General features: G+C 33.0%; 1 protein-coding gene across 4 annotated transcripts in view; it reads left to right on the top strand.

Annotated features, from left to right (window-relative positions):
• Positions 1-12,257, top strand: part of LOC117344904 (kazrin-like) — a 110,591-nt gene that overhangs the window by 33,430 nt on the left and 64,904 nt on the right. The gene's annotated exons all lie outside the window — the stretch shown is intronic.

Raw genomic sequence — 12,257 nt, 5'->3', positions numbered from 1 at the left:
ATATGAAGTGGGTTTTTTTTTTTATTTATTTAGATCATTGATAGTCAGTCAGAGTTGACAATAAGTGATATCAATTAATACTTGGCAGTATCAAGGATTTATATTTTTGTTTTTATCTAAAAAGGAAAAAATTGCAGGATCAGTTTTTGGTTTTAAAAAATGCTTTAAAATGAGTTGATATGAACTTCTTTATTTACAAGCCAAATTAAGGAATTTCTACCTAATTAGGTGATGACAGAAGATGTTAGGGTGATAATGTAAGACATTTAAAACAATATTGTTGGGGAATTATATTTCAATAAAGATTGTTCAGTTGACCATATTATTGTAACAATTTACGTTAACATGCCCTGGTTTTATGCCAGATGGCAAGTCATTCTAACTTGTTTTATTTTGTGCAAAACTTCCGTCTACTACCACTACTTGTAAAATATTTCGGTGTGAATTGAAATTGAGTATTAAATTACTCACGGGTAAGTAGATGAAATTGTGACTTAAAATTTCTAGTAGTTAGTGATTTAATGGTTCAAATTTAGTGGTTATTATACAAGTTTAAAGTGAAAATGATGCATCTTTCAAAGAAATAATGAAACTTCCACATATTTTTTTAGTAATACCTGATACAATCTTCAAAACAAAAAGATTGTGAATGCTTTATAGACTGACCACAACTTCTAAGTTTCTGATAAAGAATTGCTGAATTTCAAAACTACATAATCTCGCCCTAGTTTGAATATAGAATCAGCTGACATGTAGCCCTAGAGAACAAAATTTATGAAGCTCAATTTTATCTATAATTTTGATATTCTACAGACAGGTGCCTGTCTACGATGTTTTATTTGCATATTATATCTGATACATTTTGTAGAACTGTTCAGTTTATACATACAAACCTAATACATTCTTCTACCTGATGATTTCATTCTGTCATATAAATTTGGTGGTTGATGTATTTTGGAGCCTTTAAATTGTTGATGAATTAAATCTAAGTGTTATCATCAACTAGAATCCTCTCCCTTTCACGATATTATGGAAATATTGATTTTATGAAGTTGGTATGAGTCAGAAATAAAAACTGCTTTTAGAAAACTGGTTATAGTTTATTATACTCTCACATAGGAAAATAATCAGCATTAAATGTTCTATAATGAAAGTGACTTTTTACTGTTTTTTTTTTAGTTTTGTTCTAACTTCAGATATAATGGCTGTTTTGTATCAGGGATACTGGGAGTGGAAGTTTGTTTTTTATCAGGACTTTTGAAGTCCAGACACTGTGTTTTAATGTTATAATATTAGCTGTGACTATACAGTGTTGCTAATTTGAGAGAAAATTACTCTTTGTGTATTGTGACATTTTGCTTTATAGCGTGTAACAATCATATTTGATCATGAAGTTCTATGGATGGTCTATATTTTAACCATGACTTTGATATTAAGAGGAATAAAGTGTTTGAACTGTGACTTTGATATTAAGAGGAATCCTTTTTTTTAGCCCACCATCATCAGATGGTGGGCTGTTCAAATCGCCCTGCGTCCGTGGTCCGTCCTCCGTCCCTCCGTCCGTAAACAATTTTTGTTATCGCTATTTCTGAGAAAGTACTGAAGGGATCTTTCTCAAATTTCATATGTAGGTTTCCCTTGGTGCCTAGTTATGCATATTGCGATTTGAGACCAATCGGAAAACAACATGGCCGACAGGCAGCCATCTTGGATTTTGACAATTTAAGTTTGTTATCACTATTTCTGAGAAAGTACTGAATGGATCTTTCTGAAATTTCATATGTAGGTTTCCCTTGGTGCCTAGTTATGCATATTGCGTTTTGAGACCAATCAGAAAACAACATGGCCGACATGCAGCCATCTTGGATTTTGACAATTGAAGTTTGTTATCGCTATTTCTGAGAAAGTACTGAATGGATCTTTCTCAAATTTCATATGGAGGTTCCCCTTGGTGCCTCGTTATGCTAATTGCATTTTGAGATCAATTGGAAAACAATATGGCCGACAGACCGCCATCTTGGATTTTGACAATTGAAGTTTGTTATCTCTATTTCTCAAAGTACTGAATGGATCTTTCTCAAATTTCATGAGTAGGTTCCCCTTGGTCCCTTGTATTGCATTTTTGGACCAGTCTGTCCTGAAAACAACCTGGCAAACAAACAGCCATTATCGTTAAATCTCAAATTTCTTATATAGCTAGGATTCCCTTGTTTGAAAAGTACTGGAGGGATGTCTCAATTTGCACAGATTAGTAAAATGAAGGGAAAAGTAGAGAAAAGATCAATCTGACATGGAACCTATGAAGATCATTCAATGGTGGGCGCCAAGATCCCTCTGGGATCTCTTGTTTTAATATGACCTTGCGATTTAGAGGAATCCATTATTATATTTGAAATATGACGTTGAGATTAAGAGTTATACACTATTGGACATTTGAGCTTGATTAAGAGAGAGTTTTAATCACTTGATATTAAAAGGATTTAATGAGCAGTTTAAAAAATAACCCTTGCTATTAAGAGGAATATTTGATGATGAGAGTAATGAAATGAACTTTGAAATCACCCTTCATGTATTGGTTGAAATTTATATTTAGATACTGCCCTACCAAATTTGATGAGTTAAATAAGGGATACTGAAAAAATATTGGTCCCCGATTGGTTGAAATTTAAATATTGGTTGAAATGGGTGGATTTCATTAGAAATTTCATATAAATGTTTTTTTTGTTTTCATGATTTACTTATCTGCTGGGGAGTATTACATGTAGTTATCCTTTTAGGATGACAGTTGTATAGTTATTATTGTACCAATAATAATTAACTTAACGATTTTCAATATATAGAAAATGCATTTCTCACATAATATTCCAGGTACTATTCCACTTATATCTATTAAAAACAGATGATGATTTTGTGTGGGGATATCATTGTAGATCCTATGTGTTTAATGCAATCTGGAGAAGCTGTAATAACATATAAACATGTGTTCATTGATCAGTTCCTTATATCTGTACTAACAATTTGAAAAACACAAAAGATTTATTTAAAACATAAATCTGTTATAAACAGTTTTGTTTTTATGAAAGGTTTAACCTATGGCGTTTAAACTGTTACTTAAACCACCTGAAGTTTTAGCCTTGAATTATTTTAAGAATTACAAAAGAATGTTTGTTTTGTTTCCTAATCCTAGAACACAATAGACTAGTGTATTATATTGAGTAAAGGATTATTTTCACAAGTAAAGCTTTGTCCACTTATGGAAGACAGTTTCAAAGTTGAATCTCACAAAATTTACACTGAATATCTTTTTCTGTCAAATGGAATCAAATTGAAATTTGGTCAAAATTGATAAATATTTGTCTTTTTTGGTTTTTTAGTACTGTACAAAATCAAAAGTTGAATATGATATTAATTGTTTGTATTGGAATTTAAGTTGAAATCGAAAGTCTGTTTGGAAGTTTATAACTGGACTGAAGTATGCAAAATACCTTTTTGCTTGTAACATAGATGTTTAATTGTGGTCAAACTTCTTAACATATATTTCTAATTGTATTTAGATGAGATGTTGTAATTTGTTGTTTTCATGATAAGAAAACTTTAGGCTGGATTTTGAGATACTTCGAAAAGGCAGGAAGGTCAAGAAATAAAAAGTGAAATGTTTAATTTCTATTTCTTGATATGCTAACTATGCTTACTGATCAAGCCAGTTCAGTGAAGTTGAAACTGGTCATATTTTAATTTTAATCATCATGTGTCATTTTTTATAGGTTTGTTTAACATATTTTTTATTAACAGCTAACAGTTAGCTGTGAATTCAAAATCATGAACAATTATAGTTAAATAATTTCATGTCAGAATAACATTTTGTCATTTTCATTGTATACTTCAATAATTAAAGATGCATTTCAATTACAGTTAAATCAGATTTCAGTCAACATAACAAGCATATATCAAAGAGGATTTTGATAATGGTTCATATGTTTTTCTCTGGCTCGGGTACTCCAGATTTCCTCCACCTCCAAAACCTGGCACATCCTTAAATGACCCTGGCTTTTAATAGGACGTTAAACAAAATAAACCAAAATAATGGTTCATGAAAGATTTCAAACATAAATCATTCAGTGTAAGTTTTTATCAAACAAAGATGTTGATAGTCTTTCTGATTACAACTATTCTGAAAGAATGTGAAAAATTCAGTCTTGGTTTAATATCCCTTGTAGGAAATAATACAGGTTTATAGTTCTCTCCATTGATGGACCAATATCAGATTGATGGAATAATATCAGCAAATAGTTCAGTTGTCAGGATGTTATATTCAATTCAGTGAACTGGAATTTCTTTTATGCAGCACTTTATGAAAAGTCTAAAAAAATTGTTTAAGCTTCGGGGTGACACGTTTTATGGTCCTGAGATTGTTTGTTTTTAGGGTCCTGTAAATGTTTGATTGTTGAAAGTTTCAATGTATAAATTAATCATTCTATGAATGTTTGTTTGGACCTTTGGTTGATAAGCCAGGGTAGCTTAAGGGTAATTTATTAGGGAGTTTATATGTCTGTGTATTATGAATTAGGTGTTATACCAAGTGACAAACATTGATCTTGACAAACTATCTGAACCAGAGGACAGACAGTTACAATTTGAATACATGCAATTATGCAGTTTTCATATATATCAATTAACTACAACATCATACATGCTGTCATCACACTCTTTAGGTTGTTGCACAGGAAGATTGAATTTAATTTTATTGGCCAATATAGATAATGGAATGATGACATATATATTGTATTGCTTAAAAATTGACATTGCCACCACGTAATAATTTACAAAGATTTCTTTGTAGAAAACACAATGGACAATAATCTTTCTATATATCTTTCACATACATGAATGTAGTGTTTCCCTCATAAAATGTTGAAAGTAAGAAATTCCCAGATATTCATAATGAATACAGATAAAAGACTGATATAAGATTTAATTTCTGTTATTGGATCAGCTTTCAATTTCCGTGCACCAGATGTACATTTTTTCTTCATTTTCTTAAGAGCTCACTTTGACTCAGACAATCACTATAATCACTATTTGCTGTTCAAGAGGACAGAATATTCAATACATTATATGCCCCATTTTTGGTGATATCAGCTGCTATTAATAGCCTGATCAAGGGTGACATGACAGCTCTTTGAAGGACAATTTGTCAACCAAGTTTTCCATTAACAGCATTGCATGTTAAATTGATTAAGGCAGTCCATTTCAACAATTGGTGTTTTGCTTTCAATAATTTTTCTGTGTTAACCCTACGAATGAATTCAGGTGTGTAGTTTTATTATCAAATCATCTACATGTAGTTGTCATTTTACAATGCAATCTTGTCTATAGCAGGGCATAACTTATAAACAACTAGTAGCAGATACATCTTAATGAATCCTGAAACATACATTGTATTTGAATCACCCACAGGGTGTTGTGCACACTGTAGTATCCTATAATTTAGTAACTTCTACATTCATTTCAAAGGACATTTCTTATATTGCAGAATTAATTTTCAATGCAATGTTGTCAAGGGAACTATGAAATCTTGAAGCATCACCCACATACAACAGGTATTGTGTAGTGTAAGCTGGTTACTGCAACATTCATTTCATAAGGTCAAAGGTCAGTTATAAGGTGCCAAAAACCCTATACGTACAGTAATGAAGGTATGAAATCTTTCTCCATTATGGTGTGCTTCAGGATCATTGTTTCTTCATTTGCTGGGAGATGTTTTTACACAGGTGTTATTCATTGGAAACTATGCAATATTTTTCCTTTGAGATGTTGATAAACTTGGTGATTTGCAGATAATTGATATATATGCTACTATTATTGTGTTTGGATGTAGGAATTATTGGGTGTGGGTATATTTTATTAGGATTGTGATATTGGAGAACATAACTTGAACCCACCTGGGAGTCATGGTTATCAAGACATTAACAAGTATTTTGTTTAGTTGAAAAATGTAAGAAGATATTTCAAAGAAATATTTAGCTAGAACCTAAACATGAGAGAAATATTACATAGAATTGTTGGTATGTATTTCTTTGATCATATCAACTGTAATTTGTCAAACCGGCCTGCAGGATATTTACACTTGATCTAACCATATCTTATTGCTTTGAATCTGACATACTAACTAAACATATCTGACATCTGTATATGAAAGTTTTCTTGGTGGTCAGTGTAGTGTACATGTCTGGCCCTGAATGGGGATGACCAGTGACTGATTATGTTAGTGGTCACTGACCACTGAATCTGTTGGTGGTCACATCAGATCTGGTAATGATTTCATGATGGTCAACTTCATTATCACAGTAATAAGTAGAATAGAACTCCCGCAGGCAGTCCCAGGTGTCGGGTCAAGTCATTCCAGGTTAAGTGGTCAATCTGACACATGAGAAAGGTCCCAGTTAGTGAAAGGTGATGACCACTGATTATCAGGTATGATGTGTTATATCACTGCCCACAGGTCATTGACCTTATACACATACTGTATATTGGATGCATAGAATTACAATGTATTGAACCATATCTTTACGTAAGAATGACAGTATTACCAGTATTATCCATTAGACAGTGATAATGATGTCCTAGCTAGCTATCAGAAGTGTGTGATATAACACAAGGATTCACAAAATTGATGTGTTATGAGATAATACCCACTTTATCCCAGGCACCATTTAGTGGCCATATTAAGGTCAAAGGTTGGGATCAGGCCAGCACTGAGATAAACTTGTATCTATGACTGTTATCTCTCCCCAACACACTCTCTGAGATCAAGTTGTGAGCTTGACAAATGTTGAGGATTCCACCAGACCTTATATATGGACATATGTCTATGACTGGTAGAGTCTATAGTTTCCATTTCCATCAACACCTGATAAGGTGGTAGATTCTATCCCATACCATGTAACCCTGACCCTGGGCAAGCCATGACATACACATGTATTTTATGATTTAATTGACTTTAGGGTACAACCTATGCTACATATGAAACCATAACAATTTATATGAAAAATGTTAGAAAATATTGTAGGACTTTCAAATTAGGCTTAACTAAAGGAATCGCACAACACATTAAATGGGGAGTTATCTCCCTTAGAGATGCCAATCTTTTATGGTCTCTCATATAATTAATGCTTTTAATTGTCTATATGAAATGACTTTTACATGTAATTATACAGAGTTAAATGTTGGAATTTTACTGTGTGAGACTAAGTATTTGATAGTGTCCAACCGAAATACTTCAAAGATTCCTGGATAAATATTGTTTCAGCTGATATCTACATGTAGCTCATACTGAACCACACTGTAATAGGAAGGAAAGCAACACTTGCTAAATTTAAGTCACCTGAACATATATCTTATATATGTTTGAAAACGGGAAATTTACAAATTGAAGTTTTCATTCATTATGAAATCAAGAACTTTACTGCCTGTGGATATGTTTCATCATAAATTTTTATCTGGAAATTTAATCTGCTGTTTTGTAAAAAATCTAATTGATAACACCTGTTACATTAGAGATAATCAAGAACAACTACAAATAATTTGTATAGATGGTATTTTTTTGGGAACACAATTGCATGTAATTTAGTGATTGAATCTATTTGCTTGAATAGCTGAGTTGATAACTTCTAAATCAAAATAAAAACCTTAAAAAAGAAGGGAGTAATTGATTTTTGTTGAGGTGTCTGGAATTTGATCATAGTATTTAAAAAAAAACCAGTAGAGATATCAAATGTCTGCCACATCAAAGATGCACAGGCAGCAGTGATGAGGGTCCATCATTAGGTATGGGTATGTGGGCTAATAGGGATGTTAATTGTTATTGTGGCGACATTCCTCAAAACAGAGCATCCCCATACAGAATTTGATTAAATTATGCACAATGAAGTTATGGCCTCATGCAGTAGTGTGATGCCTAGATTGTCTGTTATAATCAAATCTGCATGCATCAAATATTTTGTAGTCCACTGCGCGACTAATATTGATGCTATGTGGAGTTAGCCTGGCAGTGCATTGCCTAAGTTCAGTGACATGGACATGAATTATGTAGTGTTTTATGCCATGTTTCCTGAGATAGGAATGCTGGATGGTTTTGTGTGGTTGTGTTGGCGACAGTGGTGATTACCTTACAGCCTACAAATGGCTGTAATCTCCCACAACTTGGCTTCATGAATAAATCATTGAGATTCAGTATCTTCAGTTGTTGATTGGAAAGGCAATCTTAAAGATTTTAATTACCATTAAAAGAGGACTTTAAAGATATTTCATTTCTATTTTTTTTTTTTTTTTATAAAAGCTTAATGGCCTTGCACCATCCCAGGGTCCCAAAGGGCAAACAGGCATGGAATATAAACACAAGGAAAAGGACTATGAAACTATGATTAAAATTTTCAAATTCATACTTGTCAGCATGATGGAAGGAATAAGAATCCTGATTTTTCACCCTAATTAGACATGAACTATCAGTGAAACCTTTTGGTAGTCATAATTTTAAAGAATGAGGATCATGAAAAATAAAATGTCCAATTTTAAGGGAAATACATATATATATGACTCTTCATTTGAATGAAAAAATATCTTGCATTGTTTTTTTACTGTCATAATCATAATGAAAGAAATATTAATGATTACTGTCTGTCAACACATTATCATTGGTACGATTATAATTACCTACTGATTTTCAACATACCAAAATCCATATCTCTTGCATAATATTCAAGGTAAAAGAAATTTCCTATGTTTCTTCATAACACATTGGGTAGTTATATATATTAATACAGGTGATGCTTTGATGAGGAAATGTCGTAGGTCCTTTGTGTTTGAGTCATTTTAATCACAAGTATATCTTCAGATTACATTCTTAGCTGTCTCACTAAAAAATGGAGGACATGATAGCTCAGTCGGTTTAAGAACACCAGCCAAATAGCATCCGGTGGAGATCCGAGGTGCGTGATTCGAAGTTTCCTACTCGTGTCGGTTTGTATTTCTGGGAAAGCTGAGAAACAGGCACTAGGTCTGTGCTGTAGTGTTCATGTCCTTGGGCAAGACACTTTACCTCTGGCCTCTATATGTTGTTTAGTGAGGTAGTCACCAACTACTGCCAGGAGACCCTGCCTCAAAATGACTCTGGTTGGTCATGAGGCAGTAAAGCCAGGAAACAAACACACAAGGAGTAAAAGGTATCTTGTAATCTAAAAGACACGAAGTATTTGTGTTCCTGGGATGGGAGTTACTTTATTGTTAGGTTGGTTTAGGAGAACTTTCCTGAGAAGAGTTTTCTCCCTTTGTCCTACACAGTGTTTGTACAATTTCACCATCAGATAAAAAAGCACTCTTAAGGTACTGGTGTAGCAGTGATGAACCTTATAGTATTTATGTTTTAGCGTACTAAATGTCTTAATCAAAGTACCAGGGAAAATGTTAAGGTTTTGTATTACATGTAGTTGTTGTTTTATCAATTAAACACATTTTAAAGTACATGTACACTTTACTCCTTTGTAGATACTTGGCCACTGTTAAATTCTCTGAGCGTGAGAAATAACACTTTGATTCTTCTGGATGTTTTAAGTGTTTACCAGGTCAGAACACCTGATTTGATAAGTCCTGTTGGTGTATTCTGTCTTCAAGTCAATGATCTTGAGATATTATCTGTCGTATCACCTTTGAAAATGATTTTGCACTTGAATTGCACACCTGTGTAAAATTACTTTACCTTTGAGTTGCATTGTTAATATAAATATTTTGTTATCAGTTATATTTTCTAGAGATTATTGATACATCATAACAGACTACTTAAATAATTGTGTAGGTTTAAGGGACAGGTCGGTACAATGTAGCTTCATGACTTTAGTTCAATCAAAATGTTCTAAAAAGTCAGAAATAATTTATACTAATAAATGACAAATGATACATTCGTTTACCTGGTAGTGGATATTCAAATCACAATATTTCTCAGAAATTTTTTCCTTAGAGTATCCTTAGGCTTCATATATTAAAAGGTTTCTAATGTTATGGAATTGGAGGGGAAAGAAGGGATATGTAGAGAAAAGATCAGTTTTTTCATACGACAAATAAATATCATTGAATGGTGTGCGCCATTATAGATCCCTCTGGGATCTCTTGTTTATTTACTTAAGTTCAGCCAATTGTAGCAGATTAATGAAAGATTAAACCAGTCAACAGGAGTATGTATGTAATGTATAGTTCAGTCTACATGTCAGTTTCGTTGTGGACGATATAATCAAACAGGACCTGTTTAAATTTCTGTTGTGTAATGTATGTGTCAAGGTAAAAATGCACTAGGTTCTATGTACACATGTCGTCCTGATAAAATTCTAATTGTGTTCAGCAGAATTGATTGAAATTCAAAAGGACACTGGCCTCGTCGTTTTGTAGTGCGATATGCAAGTAGATGACTCACTCACTAAATGAAGTGGGTATTCAGGTTTTTTCTACAGTAAATGTCATGATTACACATACATGTTTTGTATAAAGATCATGATTACTTCATACACCTTTAAAATGCTGTATTGTACATGTTGGCGACGTCAGAACACACTATTGGTCGATCTTCAAACCTAGGGGGCAGCACATTTAAACCACCGGATAAAAAGTCACTTTACTACAGTTTTCAATGACCTTGCAATTTCTGTTGTTGGCTAGATACAAAATGTCGTGATTTAAAGTAAAGTGTTTGGTGTTGTGTTTATGTGGCAGATGGAATGATCAGCATGGGGCAAATAAAATAAATGGTAGATTGTAGACGACATATGCCCTTTAACAAATCAGCAAGCCAATGTATTCAAACATTAATTACAGGTAACACAGACACAGGTGTGTTGATTGAAGTGAAAATGTAGGACTAGAATGTGTAAGAAAATCTATACTGCAGTGGAATTTAGACCCTATATATAAATTTATAGAACGAAAATTGTATTTGACTTGACAAGTTTGTAAAAAGACCAATTTACAAAACATACTTAAAATTTAATCCAGAAATTCTTGTTTCATGTCTGAAAAGTCAGCAAGCCAATGTATTCAAACATTAATTACAGGTAACAAAGACACAGGTGTGTTGATTGAAGTGAAAATGTAGGACTAGAATAGAACTTCTTCTCAATTACCAACAGGCCAAGAGACCTGATATTGCGTCTGTAGCATGATGGGATGAAAGGCTACCAAGTTGTTCAAATGGATGGCCTTGACCTTCATTCAAGGTCACAGGGATCAAATATGCTAAAATCTTTGAACGACTTCTTCTTGATAACCAAAAGGCCCAGAGACCTAATATTGGATCTGTAGCATGCTGGGATGAAGGGCTACCAAATTTGTTCAAATGGATGACCTAGACCTTCATTCAAGGTCAAAGGGGTGAAATATGCTAAGATCTTTGAACAACGTACTTCTTCTTGATAACCAAAAGATGCAGAGACCCAATATGGGGTCTGTTGTATGCTAGGATGAAAGGCTACCAAGTTTGTTCAAATGGATGACCTTGACCTTCGTTCAAGGTCACGGGGCCAAATGTGCTGAAATATATCAAAACTCAGGTGACCGTTAAGGCCTCTTGTTTATTGTTTATTTCAGTATTTGATGTTTGTTTCTCTGAGAGGCATTTTGATTCAACTTCTTTTGCAAAAGTTATTCTCCTTTGTTTATTTTTGTGAATTTTGTCCAGAGGTCCTACATTTTTTTTAATGATTTCTTTGAAACTTGGTAGACTTTTAAATAATCATATCGAGTTGTGTTTTAATACTATTTTACTCTTGATTACTGGTATTTTTCTGTCCAAAAAATAATGACTTTTTAGTGTAAGCATGGTATGCCACCTATCACCACTCATAAGTTGATGACAATCTTATTTCAATGTAAGATAGTGTACATCATTATATGGCATTTGATGGTGTATATCGTTCCACCCTGACAGTACTCTTGTTGAGAAGTGAATTGATAAAACATTTTTCCTAATACTGGTGCACTTTAACATATGTTCTTGCATGTTTATACTGAAAATAAAATCAAAACTTGAGGAGGTATAATACATTAGTATTTAAGCCTGATATAAAATATTGATGAACTGATATAAATATAAAGAAATAAGCGCAAGGCTATGTATCAAAAAACCTAGTGACTCCAGAAAGGAAAATAAATGAGTACCATTCACTTAATATGTAATTCACGTAGTAGCTCTCTCATATACCAATAGAAATATAGTG

Source organism: Pecten maximus, chromosome 16, assembly GCF_902652985.1.
Source record: "Pecten maximus chromosome 16, xPecMax1.1, whole genome shotgun sequence".
Taxonomy (NCBI): domain Eukaryota; kingdom Metazoa; phylum Mollusca; class Bivalvia; order Pectinida; family Pectinidae; genus Pecten; species Pecten maximus.
Note: the sequence above shows the minus strand (reverse complement) of the source record. Positions and strands in the feature narration are given on the sequence as shown.